We start from the raw sequence: 16,674 nt of genomic DNA, 5'->3' as shown, positions 1-16,674 counted from the left end.
TTACGAACTTTATCATTCCACATTGAACTCCTTTTCATTTTATAAAAAAAACATAAAACATATTTTAATAATGGTCAGTATGATGTTTCAACGGTTCTTCCAGCCTCCGGCGGTCCACTACGATGCAGTAGTGGTTAGCTCTCGTCGTCCGCCGCGTCTGGAGTCCCCACTGTATCATCTTGCTGTCACGGTCGACATGAAAGAAAAGAAACAAAATCTTTTTAAATAACAAGTCTCCACTTAACATACTACAAATAAATAAATATATGTAATAACATTTCTTACCTGGCGTCGCTCAAGCGGTAAAGAAGCACGATGTTTCCCTATTAGACTTTTGAAACACCACAGCCTCCACAGTAGGGTCTGGTTCATTCTCCCATGCTGACTGTTGTTCATCGGTGACGAAGGCTGGAATTTGAACGCGAATACCGCAAATGATCATCGACTGAGTGGCGACAGGTGACCTTTCCATATGAATCACCTTTTATGCTCCACTGGACGGATGGTGTGTACGGCGTAAACGTCTGAAAGTAAACACCCTGCATGCATAATGGGCTGGGGAAAGTTTCTGTAGTCTACCCTGGGTAATCTTGTCATTCTGGAAGCCACAATGGATCAACGCAAATATGCACGTATCCTTGGAGACTATGTCCATCCGTGCATGCAATATGTTTTTGCTCGGCACCATGGCACCTACTAGCAGGGCAACGCAACATGTCACACAGCTCTCAGCGCTCGTGTTTGGTTCGAACAGCGGCAGGCTGAGTTTACCGAAGGCCCTGCCATCAAACTTTCCAGATTCAAATCCAATCGAGAATCTGTGGGACAACGTCGATCGGGCTGTTGGCACCATGAATCCTCAGCCGAGAAACCTAGTGTATCTGGTCACAACACTGATTTGCCATGGCTCCACATCCCTGTCGATACCTTCCAGAACATCATTGACTCGCTTTCCGCATCTCTTGCACTACAAAAGATGATTATTCAGGTTTTTGACAGTTGTTCACATTAATGTGACTGGATAGTGTATTTGCGTCGAGAAGGTCAGTACACCACTGTCTCCTACATGATTTATTTCGTACGTATCGTTCAGAGACTGTGCTGGTATCAAAACAAGATTAACGATTCCTTGCAGTGTGAACAACATAAACAGGCCTATTATTCTATACGAGAACTGGCAGATTTGGTTTTCTGCTACGGTTTAGGGATACGTAGTTAATCAGCAGGTACGCGTTATGTACGCCAAGCAACATACTCGTCGATGCATCGCATCAGAAAAAAAGAAATGCTCAGCACATTTTCCGGCGCAACAAAGACAAGGAGGGGTGTATACTCAGTCGAGCCGAATCCGTACAGAACACCATGCGTGTACCCTGGGTTACGCTAAATGAATCAGAGCTAACTTCAGCAGCCACATAAAGTCTTCCGGCACAATTAAAGCCATTATTCACGAAATACTCATAGAAAACGAAGACCAGCAACGTCAAAGAGGCAAAATACATGGATATGACCTACTTGGAGCCGCAGACCATAGTTGATATGGAGTTGCAACCTACGTCCGTAAAGACATCGACAACGTAAAACTAATTTCCAGCATAAATTCAAGTGTCCAACAAATAACAACAACAATAGGGGACATCACCGTCGTCATTGTTTATAATCCACCTCAAACACCTTGGCCTGACAATGTGTCAGAAGTGCACCCACATCTTTTTGATAGTCACCACACTGCCTGGAAATATCGAACTGCAGACGAAAATGGGGAACATCTTGTAAACTGTGGTGATTCCGAAAATCGTAATTCAAATTTTGATGCCAAAGAACTTAATTCGTTCAGATCAAATGCGTGAAACACGGAATCGAATCCAGATCTGTGCTTTGCGTCGGGGGACTCTCACAACTGATCGACTCCAGTTTCAAGGAGAGTTCTGGACGATTTTTCACACAGCCAACGCCATCCAATTATCATCGAAATTGTAATCCAAATTCCAACATCCATTCGACACCAAGGCCTAGGTAAAATTTTGGGAAGGCTCAGAGGGACAAATTTGGCCCAGAGGGAGACACAATAGTCCGATGGTTCCCTCCGAAAGGTAGCTAATACGGTAGGTTTGTCAAAAGTCTGTAACAACAGCTAAAAGGAATATACTCCGTGGTTTCCGAAAGGAATATGTTCCCGGTTGGAATTATGGTACAGGGGGCTTTACCAAGAATTCCGAAACAGCTGACGAGCTCCTCAATCGCTAGATGTAGAATATCGTAAAGAGTGGGAATAAACAACCTTTAACATGAACTTCAAAAAATAAACCAGGAAAGCTTGGAGTATCCTTCAGAAACTAGGTGACTCTAACCAAACTGTGCAGAACTTCAAGAAATATCGTCGACCAGATTGTAGCACGAGTAACAATGCTCCCTACGGTTCCAAGTACCTAATAAACAACTTAACGGAGACATTTAAAAACAATCGAAAGACGACACCAAACAATACCAGTTGTATGCCCCTGCATATTTACTGTCGAAAATGTAAACAGAGCCCTAGAAAACACTAAGCCTGGCAAAGCTCCTCCATTTGAAGGAATCCACCCCGAATTCCTCAAAAACTCTGGAAAATATACAGGAACATGGCTAAGAAAATTCTCGTCTGATGTCCTGCTAACAGACTATATCCTTGAGACGCTACAGAAATCGAAAGTCATCGCAATACTGAAATCGAACAAGTGAAAGAACCAACTGAAAGCTAACTCCCTGCTGCCCTACTGAGTTCATGTTACAAACTCTTAGAAAGACTGATTCTAGAGACGAATGGACCCATTAATACTGTAACATATCCCGATGAACAGGCTGGAGACTAATTCCAAATATACAGGAACACGGCTAACCGGATTCTTGTCTGATATTCTGCTAACAGACTATATCCTCGAGGAGCTATAGAAATCGGAAGTCATCGCAATACTGAAATCGAACAAATGAAAGAACCAACTGAAAGCTGCCCTACTGAGTTCATGTTACAAACTCTTAGAAAGACTCGATTCAGACGCAATCAAAGTTGCGTCGACCACGTTCTCAGTCTAACAACACAACCTGAGGCTGGTTTCAGAAACGGTTAACCACAGTTGTGTTCAAATGGCACTGAATGGTTCAAATGGCTTTGAGCACTATGGGACTCAACTGCTGAGGTTATTAGTCCCCTAGAACTTAGAACTAGTTAAACCTAACTAACCTAAGGACATCACAAACATCCATGCCCGAGGCAGGATTCGAACCTGCGACCGTAGCGGTCTTGCGGTTCCAGACTGCAGCGCAAATGGCACTGAGCACTATGGGACTTAACATCTATGGTCATCAGTCCCCTAGACCTTAGAACTACTTAAACCTAACTAACCTAAGGACATCACACAGTGGTGTATATTGACTTGACTGCAGCATACATACAACACGGCTCGGAGGGATGATCTTGTTTATAAACTTCTCAACGTGGACCATGCGGCCGAATAACATCTTCATCAAATAAAATGCTCCGCGACGGGCCTTTCCAGCTGATAACAGGAAACAGCCTCAAGGCTCAGAACTCGTCCCGGTCCTTTTTCATCTGTATATTTCGGATATATGCTGACAACCTTGTCCTTGACGCCCGCAGAAATTTCACAGAGGTAGGCAACGACATCTTGTCGGGAGACCTTACTGTGCTGGGAAGATACTTCGTCGTCTGGAGACTAATTCCAAAAATGACCAAAATTCAAGTGTCGTGCTTTCACCTTAATAATAAACAAGCACGTCTAGAGCCACAACTACACTTCAACAACAACTTAGTTCGCTATAATCCTTTCCCAAAATATTTAGGGATAACAGTGACCGAAAAGCTTTTAAAAAAAGATATGGAAAATCCCGCAGCAAAACTCAACACGAACGATATGATCCATAAACTGTGCGGTATTATATAGTTGGGAAGGCAAACGCAACCACCCGCGGAACATCAGCATTTAATCTCGTGTACTCGCTTGCCGAATACTTCGCTCCTGTCTGGTCAAGCAGCCACCACGCGAAGACTCACACCAGAATGAATGAGAGCATGAGAATAAATAATGGCTGTGTAAAAACCACTCCCGTACTTCGGCTAACTGTTTTGAGCCATATCGTTCCTCCACTTATTCGAGGACAGGAAAGCTTGGTTGAGGAATATAACAAATTTTTAACAAATCTCCACGTTGCACTGCACGGTGACCTGCTTGATGCTGGACTGCTTAGGCGAAAGTCTAGACCTACCCAACTACCATTAGGCACAACTACCTCTGAAGGACCGTTTGAAAATTAACGACTTCCGAAAGCCCTGAAACCGGCCATTATGGACCCTACCTCACCACTGCCAGGAAAGGGACTGCCTCGCCACGTGTGGGGCACCCTCAATGCAATAAGAACATCACAAGTGACTTCTTTGAAACTTCAAACACTGGACTGGATTAATGGTCGCAACTCTAAAATTTAAATTTATAATTATATACACGGCTTGAATGTCCTGTTTTATCATTACAACTACATTGTAAAATTTTATTACTTTTTTCTATACATATTACTTACATATGAACGGAATGGATAGTGTCTTGAAAGGAGGATATAAGATGAACATCAACAAAAGCAAAACGAGGACAATGGAATGTAGTCGTTAAGTCGGGTGATGCTGAGGGAATTAGATTAGGAAATGAGACTCTTATAGTAGTAAAGGAGTTTTGCTATTTGGGGAGCAAAATAATTGATGATGGTCGAAGTAGAGAGGATATAAAATGTAGACTAGCAATTGCAAGGAAAGCGTTTCTGAAGAAGAGAAATTTGTTAACATCGAGTATAGGTTTAAGTGTCAGGAAGTCGTTTCTGAAAGTATTTGTATGGAGTGTAGCCATGTATGGAAGTGAAACATGGACGATAACTAGTATGGACAAGAAGAGAATAGAAGCTTTCGAAATGCGGTGCTACAGAAGAATGCTGAAGATTAGATGGGTAGATCATATAACTAATGAAGAGGTATTGAATAGGATTGGGGAGAAGAGAAGTTTGTGGCACAACTTGACTAGAAGAAGGGATCGGTTGGTAGGACATGTTATGAGGCATCAAGGGATCACCAATTTGGTATTTGAGGGCAGCGTGGAGGGTAAAAATCGTAGAGGGAGACCAAGAGATGAATACACTAAACAGATTCAGAAGGATGTAGGTTGCAATGGGTACTGGGAGATGAAGAAGCTTGCACAGGATAGAGTAGCATGGAGAGCTGCATCAAACCAGTCTCAGGACTGAAGACCACAACAACAACAACAACAACAACAACAGGGTGTTTCGCAATTCTTGTTGCACACTTTTAGAGGTTGTAGACGGGACTTCAAGTTTTACATGGGAAAACGTGTTCGGAAACGCCATCCAACGACGCTAGAGAGCGTCAACGCCATTGGCACTAGCATCTATTAATGTGTATACAGGCTGATTCCGTGATGGTGTTACAAACTTTCAAGGATGATGGAGAAGGTACAGTGTATAAATCTGACGTAACAGCATCTCTGTCGGAAACAAACGAGTCGGAAGATATAAGCGAAAACCGTTCTCACACCTCTGTCAGTGGAATACGTGTACCGGTACTGTTGCTAAGATTTTATAATAGGCAACTCCCGTCGGTAGTAGTATGGACCAAAACAATAAAAAATGTCCAGTAAACATATGCTCTAAAATGCGTACCTTAAAAGCTATGAGCACTTGCTAAACAGAGGAGATGTATTAACAGCAGTGAAAATGAACGAGTGCTCGTAGCTCTTAAAGTGTGCGCTTTAGAGCCCATTTATCTTGGTTTGGTCCATACTAGTATTGCTGAAAGTTGCACAACCTACAATCTTAGCAACAACAATACTATTATACGTATTCCACTGGCAGAGGTATCAGAATGGTTCTCGCCCATAACTTATAACTCGTTCGTTTCCGGTCAGGGACTCTGACCTCAAACTGATGCATTTATTCTACAGTTTTACCTTTGGACTCTAAGACTGAACCGTAATGTTCACACTTAACTTCAAGCGTTTTTTTACAGGTAAGAAGCAGGGCTGGGGAAAGAGTGACAACGACTGGTAACCGCACTGAATACCATGTGCAGTGTCAACAGACAGATGGCTATCACAAGACAGAATGACCCATACCTCAACCAGCATTTCTTTCGGACAAGTGTTTATGTAACTTTTTCTACTTTCGTCCAACATTATCTCTTGTAAGAATATAGAAGACTTTTTTTAATCAGCCTCTAATGAAGCTTTGTAGTCAGTGTTGGCAGTTATCTGGGACACAGCACCGACAGCACTGTTTAATGTATGACGAAGTATTATCTAAACCGTGGAATTGTAAAGATAAGATAAGTCTAATTACCGCTCGCACAGAAGCTCGTGTGCTGTTAATCTTCACAAGCTCTATACTTGTATGGAACGGGACGCAGGCTGAATGTGAAGTACAACGGGAAGCACCCATGTCACATACCCTACAGTGGTTTGTAGGTGTGACTGCTCTGGTTCAAAACAGCCTATCTCCAGATGATCAGTTTTTCCATTTCTTTCTAGCAATACGCACTGCGTGGACTATTCTTGAATGTGTGCCTGTTGGTTGTTTGCGTCACAATCTTTAAACAACAGAAGTGATGCTGCGATAACAGATGACGTGAAATCGTTCTCTTCACAAACAGAAAAACAATAGCCGTTATCAGGTGTATAAAGTTCTTGTGGAAGTAGGTTCCTTCTCTTACGAAATAGAAAGCTGCAGAATTGGCTGGTGTTCTGAGAGAACATTATTTGAGTGATTTGTAGATCTCGCAACTCCGTATGTTTCGCGCAGAAATTTCCATCTCGATAACTGTTCGCATAGCCCCTTTCTAGGCTCATTTTGGAAAGAGGTAGTTTGTGTCGTGAAAGAGTTATTGTGGTTGCTTTATCGAAATAATTTGCCCCTGCTTATTAGAAATAATGTAAGCACCCAGCATGTGAATGAGAAAGCAGTAACGAGCACAACGTAAAATTTCGCAGTTATGGTATTGGCAGGCGAAAACATAAGAAAATGACAAAAAAGTCGATCCACCCGTACAAAAAAAAAAAATCTTGTGTGTATCGTGATTAATTTTTCACAGCAATAAGACAGAGAATCGTGGTGATGGACATAGCTGCATGAATGCTTTAGACCGCCATTATCACTGACTGAAAGAAATACCAAATGGTCAACGTTTTCAGAACAATTCATATCATTCATATCCAGTTAAGTACAGTTAAAATCAGTAGGACGTCAATGAGACATGCTGCACGTGATATAACATAAAATTCCTATATTCCCGTAATTCACTGTCTCATTAATCCTGTAACATACTATTTGATCAAAAGTATCCGGACATTCCCATGTAAAGCTGGAGTGACCACTACATTCACGAGAAAAGGACTCGCCAGTGTAGGAGGCAGGGAGTGTTGTGTTGTCAGTAGAGAAGCAGCAAGAGCAACGTTCAGGAGAGGTCAGTGGCTTCGATCGTGAACTGCTCATTGGATGTCAATTGTGTAACAAAGCCATCAAAGATATTTCAGTCCTACTAAAGCTGCCAAAGTCGACTGTTGGTGATGTGTCTGTGAGGTGAAAAAGCGAGGGAACAACCACAGCCAAACAAATGCCGGAAAGATCTCATTTACTGGGCGACAGGGACCATTTAGCATTACAGAGGATAGTTGCAGAAAATAGCATTGAAATCAACGTAAGGAATCTCTCGTGAGTTCCATTGTGTTACCAGCAGTCCAGCTAGAATAACGACTGTGAGCAGGGAGTTAAAAAGAATGGGATGCAGTGCTCGAGCAGTTCCTCATAAGCCACACATTTCTATGGGCAGTGCTAAGTGACGCTTGAGGTGATGTAAAGAGTGATGCCACTCTACAATGTGTAGTGCAAACAGTGAAGAACGGAGGAGGGAGTGTTTTCGGTGTATTGTGCCTAAGAAAGTAAGGTAGAAGAACAGTTCGCAGACGATAGTGGTTTGTTTCAGCATGACAATGCAAGCTGCCATAAAGCAGCATCTGTAGGGCAATGGACAATGGACAGTAACATTCATGAAATGGACTGGCCTGGCCAGACGCCTTACCTGAACACAGTGGGATGGGTTAGAAGGTCGACGTGGCTCCAGACTCCGGTCTTCGATATCACTACTCACTCTTGCTCGGCTGTTGAGGAAGTATGTGCTGGCATTCTTACAAAGACATTCAGGCACTTCATTGATAGTGACCACAGTACAGTTCACGCCATCATAAAGGCGATGCGTGGACACGCCCCCACGTTTAAGTCCACTAATAAGTGCCCAGATACTTTGGATAAGGTATTGTACGGTTCGTCACATACGTAATTAGATTAAAAGATCGCAGTGCGTGAATTGAAGAACAGAAACCTGATGGTGCAATACGAACGTGCCCCACATCACCAGGACCGGTTCGAGAACATTTTTTCATACAAGTAGCATATCACTTGGCGCCACTTTCCCCTCGGACATTAGTCGCCTTCCCTTGAGCTTTAAGAATAAAACTGAGTCTAGTGAGTGTGAAAATAGGTGGTATTTCTTTTAAAATTAGTACTATGTATACATTCCTCTGAAAAAAAAAACAGTTTCTGAATCTTATTCCAGTGCTAAATATGAAAAAGGAGAACCAGCTCATTTTCATGTACTGTAATTCCTGAGATACTTAAAAAATTTTCAATGAAACCGATATTTTTTATTTATTTGTATATCGACATTATATTAAAGATATATTAGATATACAGGTTGGACACAGTTATCAGAGAAAACTGACACGTGTGGAAGTATAGGATGCGGTAACAGAAGGAAATACGTTCTGGTAAACATGTCTTCTGTTGTTTTCTTGTAGCTTCAATATAAGCCTGTTATGCTTTAAACTGATTGTGAGCGGAAAGACAGAAAATATAAAATGTTAACAAGTTTTTTGATATTCTGAAAAAATAGTAGACGAGCATAAACTAAATGCAGTGATCATTTTCAATGTTGACGAATCGGGTTTCTCAACTGTACAACAGAAATCTCCTAAGACATTGGCACAGAAGGGGTAACATCAAGTGGGTAGTGTTTCTAGTGCCGAAACAGGTACTAACACTACAATTGTCTGCTGTACGAGTGCTAGTGGTAATGATGTGCTCCCCATGATAATATATAAGAGGCTTAGGATGCATCCTTCCCTGAAAACTGGTGCTCCCCAGGAGCTCTTGTGGAAATTCCAGACACTGGTTATATTAATAGAGAGCTCTTCATTAAATGTCTGGAGCACTCTATTGCTTATGTCAAACCATCGGCAGAGAGAAAGATTCCTCTTGTGTTGAATGGACGATCGACACACTCCAAGAATCTTGAAGCTATTAAATTTGCAACTTCCGGTGCACACTACACATCGTATGCAACCCGTAGATGACGAAATTTAATTTTTGAATCCGATGCGAACTTATTAACATAAAGCATTATGTAAATGGCTGCGAGGTAATGAGCCTCCTGTGACTCAGTTCGAGGTTTGTGCTCTGCTTTCCGAAGCGTACAGCCGAGCAGTGACCTTGAGCAATGCAATGAATGGTTTCAGAGCCACTGGAATCTGGCCCATAGACAGAAAAGTCTCTTCCGATGCTTTGTTCCAGCCATTACCCATTCACAGTCGAGCAACACAAATCAACCTGGGCATCAAGAAGCGGAAGAAGGCCTCTCCAACGCAGCAAACACAAAGGTATCGCAACCACTTCAATAAGCCCCTCCAGAAGTCTTGTTGTGACCGTCCATGAAATAAGTCCTTTGGCAAAACCGGTTACCAAACAAGGAAAAAGACTAAAGAAAGGTACTCAGAAAGCTGAATTGTTGAATTCAAGCCCGTATAAGAATACATTGCAAAGAAAGTGTTGAAATCAACTGATGGGCTTGTACCCTCAAAAGAAAGAAGCAGAGAAGCAACGAAAATACCACTGGTTCACTGTCATCATCTCTCGAAAATGTTCAGGTAGAAATTAATGTAGATGACTGGTTTTGCTTCATTTGTGAAGAAAATATGGTGGGGGATGTGGTGCAATGCTCAATCTGCAGAAAATGGGCTCACGAAAGCTGTGCTGGTGTTTTAAAACATGAAATGACCTTTCAGTTTGAGTTTTGTACATAAGTTAAACTGTACCTGAACAATGATACATTTACTTTATTTTTTCCAATAACAGCAAAGCATTATTATGAATATTTTAAAGGCTATTTGTGGGATATAGTCAGTGAAATAAATAATTAATTATATGGAGTATACCCTTAAAATTAAAAACAAATTTTAAACCAAAAACCGCATAATAGTAGGAACAAGTGCGATTTTGGCACCCTGTGGCGCAATTTAGGAAACCGGTAGCCTAAATGGCACCATTTGAAGAGTTTTACAAAATGGTCAAAAATTTTTAGTATATATTATGGCAAAAATATCTTTTAAATGCTCTTTTGTACCCAAAATACAGATGTTCATTTCTGTTTATTTATATAACTGAAATAGAATATTTTAAGGCTTCTGCAGTGGTTTTTATGAAAAGTGGTGCGATTTAGGCTACTTTACCCTATTATTTATTTATCTATCGACATTACATTAAAGATGTGTTATTAAATATACAGGTTGGACACAGTTTACAGAGAAAATTGACACATGTGGAAGTATAGGATGCGGCAACAGAAGCAAATACGTTCTGGTAAACATTTGTTCGCCACTCAGTTTATTAAAATCTCTCCGGCCATCACAACCTACCAGAGTTGGAAAACGCTGAAAGAATTTGCGTTTCATGGAATATCAACACGAACGCTGAAAAACGAAAGAGCTCCAAAGGGCGTAGTGGGCGCCGGGAATTGATTCGACTATAAACTGCGACGCGAGGTCAACAATAACGCACAGTCTGGTTCGAGTCCAGAAAGTGAAAACACGTAACAGCGAAACTAGCAATAGTGAAGAAAACGGCTGGGTCGATCGTCGAAATATTGTGCAGAAAATGGAAATAACTCGGCCCAACATCCGGAATCTCACTATTACTCAAGTGCGTCGAGAAAACCTGAGAGATCACATAAAGCATAAATTGGAACGTAGCAAGATGGAACACCTGTCCTTACTAAAATCCCGCTCTTTAAATAACTTGATTTTCTGTTTATTCCATGCATAACATACTGTGAAGATATGAAATCTACATCTTATTCAAACCATATTCTTCGAAATTGTATTATTGAGGGTGTAGTTCATAGACTGCTGATGACTTCGCAACATAAAATTTGCGAAAACAATGCTTACCCTGAAAACAAATGTCAACGCTTTACTAAATGAATAAAATAACATTTACTCAGTTCATTTCATTGTCAGTATTTGGAACATTAATAAGCAATGACGGCCTTGGAATGACTAGTTGAATAATTCCTGATTCAGTACGATTAAAGAAACAAAATTCCACTAATACTTGAGTGAAACAGACGGATCTCTGAAATAAATATGTTCACAGGTATTGACATAAGCATTAAACCAGGTAAGGTAAACAGTACTTTGCTTTTTAATAAGCTAACTGGATCCTTGGAATAGTAATTACTCGTGATAACAAATGACCCACAACTGTAACAGAGAGAGAAGCACAATTAAAAAGAGCATTTAAATCGTTAAAACACTAATTTAGACAACTAGTAGCATTTGGCTATAAAAACTGTTCTTGGTTAAACAACACAAGGTTTAATATGCCACATACATAGTGAAAACATTTAAAAGTTTACAACATAATATGATTACTTAAAACGTAGTTGTGGTTTAGAGCAGGTAAAGCATGTTCTGCTTTGGCAGTCAATAAATGATGACAATAACCTAAGAAAAAAAAGGGGTTTTGGAAAGCCCTCAGCTGAGGCAATAAGTTTAAAACGTTAAACACGGTACTCAAACGTCAGCAACCGAGCAAGAGGAATATATGATATATACAGTAAACATCGGCAAAATGTCATCACTCTCATTTAAGCGATATTCATAAACACAAAGGTAAGATATTAACCATGACAAGCAGAAAAGGAAAATTTTCAGTGCCAATTTTCGGATGAGATCCGAAGCGATGAGAGCAACAAGTTTAACATAAAGTTCTCACTGAATAATTTGCCTCTGTGATCGTGCTGAATTAGAGGATTCATAGACTTCGATGCCAGACTTAACCTATTGAGGCCAACTTCCTTCTCAGGGTGCTTCACCAAGTTAACAATGAGACCTGAACTGCAGGAAACGCATCAGAAGTAGAAGGGTGCCAAGAAGAACTTTCTCAGTGGGTCACAACATAGAGTGGTGCAATGTGCTACAGCTAGCCCAGCCCAGATGATCATGTCTCAACCCACATCAGCACACGACTGGGTAAGCTATTTCAGCAGACCCTCTTAACTCGGCATTGTGCCGTCTATTCTCTGGCGTCATACAAACTAAACACGTTCTCGCCAGTCAAGAAAAGATACATTTATACTTACTGTTGATCACCCGCATTCGCAAGGGTCTAAAAGTAAAACACAGAGAGGGAAGTTCGACCACTGGATCGACTAACCAACCTCTACAAAACTTCAGTTTTTGATTCAATGGATTGGGCATTTTAATGACTTCATATGGACCTATGAAACGCTGCAGTAACTTAGCTGAGACCTTTTGATCCGCTTAACCATGCGGTCGCAGGTTCTCAATAAGAACATGGTCACCTATACCCAACAAGGGTGGACGCTTATCTCGGTTATATTTGTGAGTCTCGCTGATTTGCTGAGCGAATGTTATTAACCACTCTTCCAGTTCTGCTTGAGAGTATGGGGCTCTACATTCTCAGGAAGGAGATCGTTAATAAATCTCAGGTTAGGTATTGGCTTATTTACTGGGTTAGCAAACATAAGCTTGGCCGGTGTAGTTTAACGAGACTCATGTATACCTGAATTAAAGGCAAAGTTTAAGCTGCTAATGGAGTTATTGAATTATCTTGAGCTTGATTGTGATGGGTTATGAGTGCAGATATCATATTTCCATTAACTCGTTCAGAAAAAGAAGGTTGAGTGCAATATGGGATAGTTGTAATGTGGGTTATACATTCCCAAAAGAATTTCTTTTTAATTGTCATTATGTAAAGTTATGTTCATTATCACTAACCAGGGATTTAGGTGATCCAAAATAAGAAAAAATCCTGCTCAGACGGGAAACCGTCAAAGCAGTCATCGTACCCCAGCTTGGCACAAGCCACACAAAGCGTATAATAACATCAACTGAGTAATTGTTCCCACCTTAGGTCCGTGGAAGTGACCGCAAGTAATTTATAAAAAGCTTGTCCACTGGCCCCTCTTACCAGCCGGATTGTAAAAGACTCTGGCAGTTATTGGGATTAGATATAGCTGTCTGACACTCGTGACATTGTCTAACCAGACTTCTGACGTCATCATAGTTTTTAAGGTCCCTAAATGGCCAGCACAAAGAGAAAAATGAAAAACTTGGGGAATAAGTTCAGGGCGGAGACAGCGTTTAAGCTCCCCATCGTATTTAGTGTGACAATAAAATCTACTCTTATTCAAACAATACCACTGAACGGACTGACCACGAACGAACTGATTTTTGATACCACTAATCCTTTGATCCTGGAATGCTTCTGGATAAGATTTTGAAAAGGAGAAATTATCTCTGTTAGAATGGCGCTAGTAACCTCGAAATCCCCTTCCTACCTGAAACTGTTCGTCTGCCTCCTGGCCTTAACTAAGGACTGGATTCAATGCGTCTGTGATTTGGTTGTCACTCCCTTTCACGTGACTTACAGGGAAATGAAAGGCTGAAGTCTGCACCGCCCAACGAACTATCTGTCCTGTTTTGAAAGGACGATCCAGAAGGAAACTGAAGGCCTGGTTGTCGATCTGTAGGTGAAATTTTCTGTGCTCTAGATGTAATTTAAAATTTTCCAAGCCGACAAGAATAGCCATCGTCTCCAGATCACTCACCGAATATTTAAGTTCACCTGTAGAAAGAGCTCTCGATGCGCACGCTATCGGCTGACGGTCTCCCGGTAATCTTGCGGCAGAATGGCGGAGGTACGTGAATTAGACACATCTGCCTTCAAAATGACATCGCGTTGGAAAAAATGGAAATGTCGTGTGGCTAGGGCCTCCCGTCGGGTAGACCGTTCGCCTGGTGCAGGTCTTTTGATTTGACGCCACTTCGGCGACCTGCGCGTCGATGGGGATGAAATGATGATGATTAGGACAACACAACACCCAATCCCTGAGCGGAGATGAAACGCGCGTATAGCAACCACAGGAGCATTACTGAGGATCTGTTTTAATGCATCAAAAGCCCCTTGCTGGCTATCCCCACAAAAAGAACGCTTGCTTTTGCAACGGAGTTGGTTAAGTGGCGTGTCCAATTGAGAAATCACAAAAATAAATTTTCTAAAAAATTAGCACGCCAATAAAATGTGCTGTTTCTTTTTTATCTGCCGGATGGGGAAAATCATAAATAGATCTAGCTCGTTAATTGTCAGTCTTCATTCCTTAAGCAGATATAAGAAGACCAAGCAAAGCTATTTCTGTATGTGTGAGATTGACCTTACTAGGTTTTGACAATCGATCTCACATCCCTAAGACAAGTTACAACCTGAGAAAGATGTGCTAGATGTTCACGAAAAGACAGACTATAAATCAATCGTCGTGTAAGTGGTTGTGCTCGCATGTGAACTGAAGTTCCCGAAGAAGTTCCCAACAAACTGGATAATACAGCAGCACTGGTAGACAAACCGAAGGGCACCCTGTCATATAGAAATAAACTGCAATCAATGCAAAAGGCAGCCAAAGACTTATGCTGCAGGGAGGAGGAGATTAGTGTTCAACGTCTCGTCGACAACAGGGTCATTAGAGACGGAGCATAATCTCGAATTAGGGAAGGATGGGGAAGGAAATCGGGCGTGCCCTTTCAATGGAAGCATCTCGACATTTGTCTGAAGCGATCTAGCGAAATCAAGGAAAACCTAACTCAGAATGGCCGGACGCGACCGTCATCATCCCGAAAGCGAGTCCAGTCTGCTGAACACTGCGCCATCTAGTTCGGTGGCTTATATCGTTCAGAAAATCGAATTTGATGATAAGCTCAATTAAGATCAAGAACTGTAAATTAACGTGGCCCAGAAAACCAGGTGAAACATGTGTGCTTAGGGGGCAAGATCTCAGACTGCAAAACAATTTTTTGGTTGCAGTCACAACAGTTGAAAGGTGGCTACACTGAGCCACAGCGCCAGAGATCGCGCTAGAGAGTATTGTTCCGCCGCCTCCACTGGCAGTGATTATTGAGAACTCGTAGTGGGCAGTGCTTGGGGAGAGCTCGTGGTAGTCAGTGCTTGTTAAGAACTCGTAGCAGAGAGTGTTTGTTGAGATGTGCTAGTAGAGAGTGCTTGCTGAGATGTGATACTGAAAAGTTCTTGTTGAGATGTGGTAATAGCGAGTCGGTGTGGAGATAATTGTAATGATTAGAGTGATTTTGGTCAATATATGAAGGTAACGAAACTTGATTTATTTTTCATTATTTAATGTCGTAAATAATGCTTCATTACAGGTTCAGTCAACAAAGCATCTGGCTTGTGTTCTGGGATTAGAGTGTAATCCTGGTTTTCTTGCGCAATTGTAGTATTTCTATTTTCTTTAATTAATTCAGTATAAATGATATTTAAAATTTCTTGTGTTATTGAAGAAGAACCGTGCCAGATGCGTACGTTGAGTCATACTTCCACACACAGAACAGTTACACTTGTGCTTTGGTTTCGTAGGTTTTATAGTTGCTGGGGACTTAATTAATTAATTGTGTTAATGAAAATTTCCATTTCATTCTTTGTTGTTGTTCTATGCAGTCAGATTGCGTAATAATACTAGTCAGGGCCAACCGTTTACGAGACTTCGTAACCGAACAGACAGCTACTAAAACTAAAAAATTTAAATTATTTGCATTCTATTTTAATTAAGCCCCCATGCACGTGGCGACCGCTGCTTCGGATCGTCCCTTGGAATTCTTCTGATTGTAAAAATAGTAGACAGTAGTATTGTTGTAGTAATTTGTAGTTTAGTAATTGTAGTCTATATTGCATGTGTAGATTTGGTAATTGGCATTCTTCTAATGGTATTTTGCAAAATTTATTTTTTTTGTTGTCTTGTCTACGGGTTTGATAATTTAGTGCAATTATTTCAATTGTTCGATTAATCGTGTTTGAGGGAAACATTTCGTGTGAATGGTATTGTTGGAGATAAAGCGTCATTGTGTGTAATTTTCATATAGTGACGAGTTTTGTATATTTTGTAAATGATTACGCGATCAATGAAAAAGGCAAAAATGATGGATAGTCAGAATGACGAAATTGTTGACATGGCGAACTCGCCAACACAGGACAACAGTATGGTGAATAATGAAGTGGAAAACAATTTAATAAGTCGGGAAAATAGTCCGGAACCATTTCAAAATTTTTCTCAATCAGGAAATTCACAGAATACGAGATTAACGATAGAAGATTCTGAAATAGTATCGAACACAGATAGCTTTACAGCTATGACGAAGGAAACTGGTTTTGCGGGAAATGTTAGGGGCGAAAGGAGTTTCGAATCAGTTACTATGGAGCAGTTGATGA

This window comes from Schistocerca nitens, chromosome 4 (assembly GCF_023898315.1).
Source record: "Schistocerca nitens isolate TAMUIC-IGC-003100 chromosome 4, iqSchNite1.1, whole genome shotgun sequence".
Lineage (NCBI taxonomy): Eukaryota > Metazoa > Arthropoda > Insecta > Orthoptera > Acrididae > Schistocerca > Schistocerca nitens.
Note: the sequence above shows the minus strand (reverse complement) of the source record.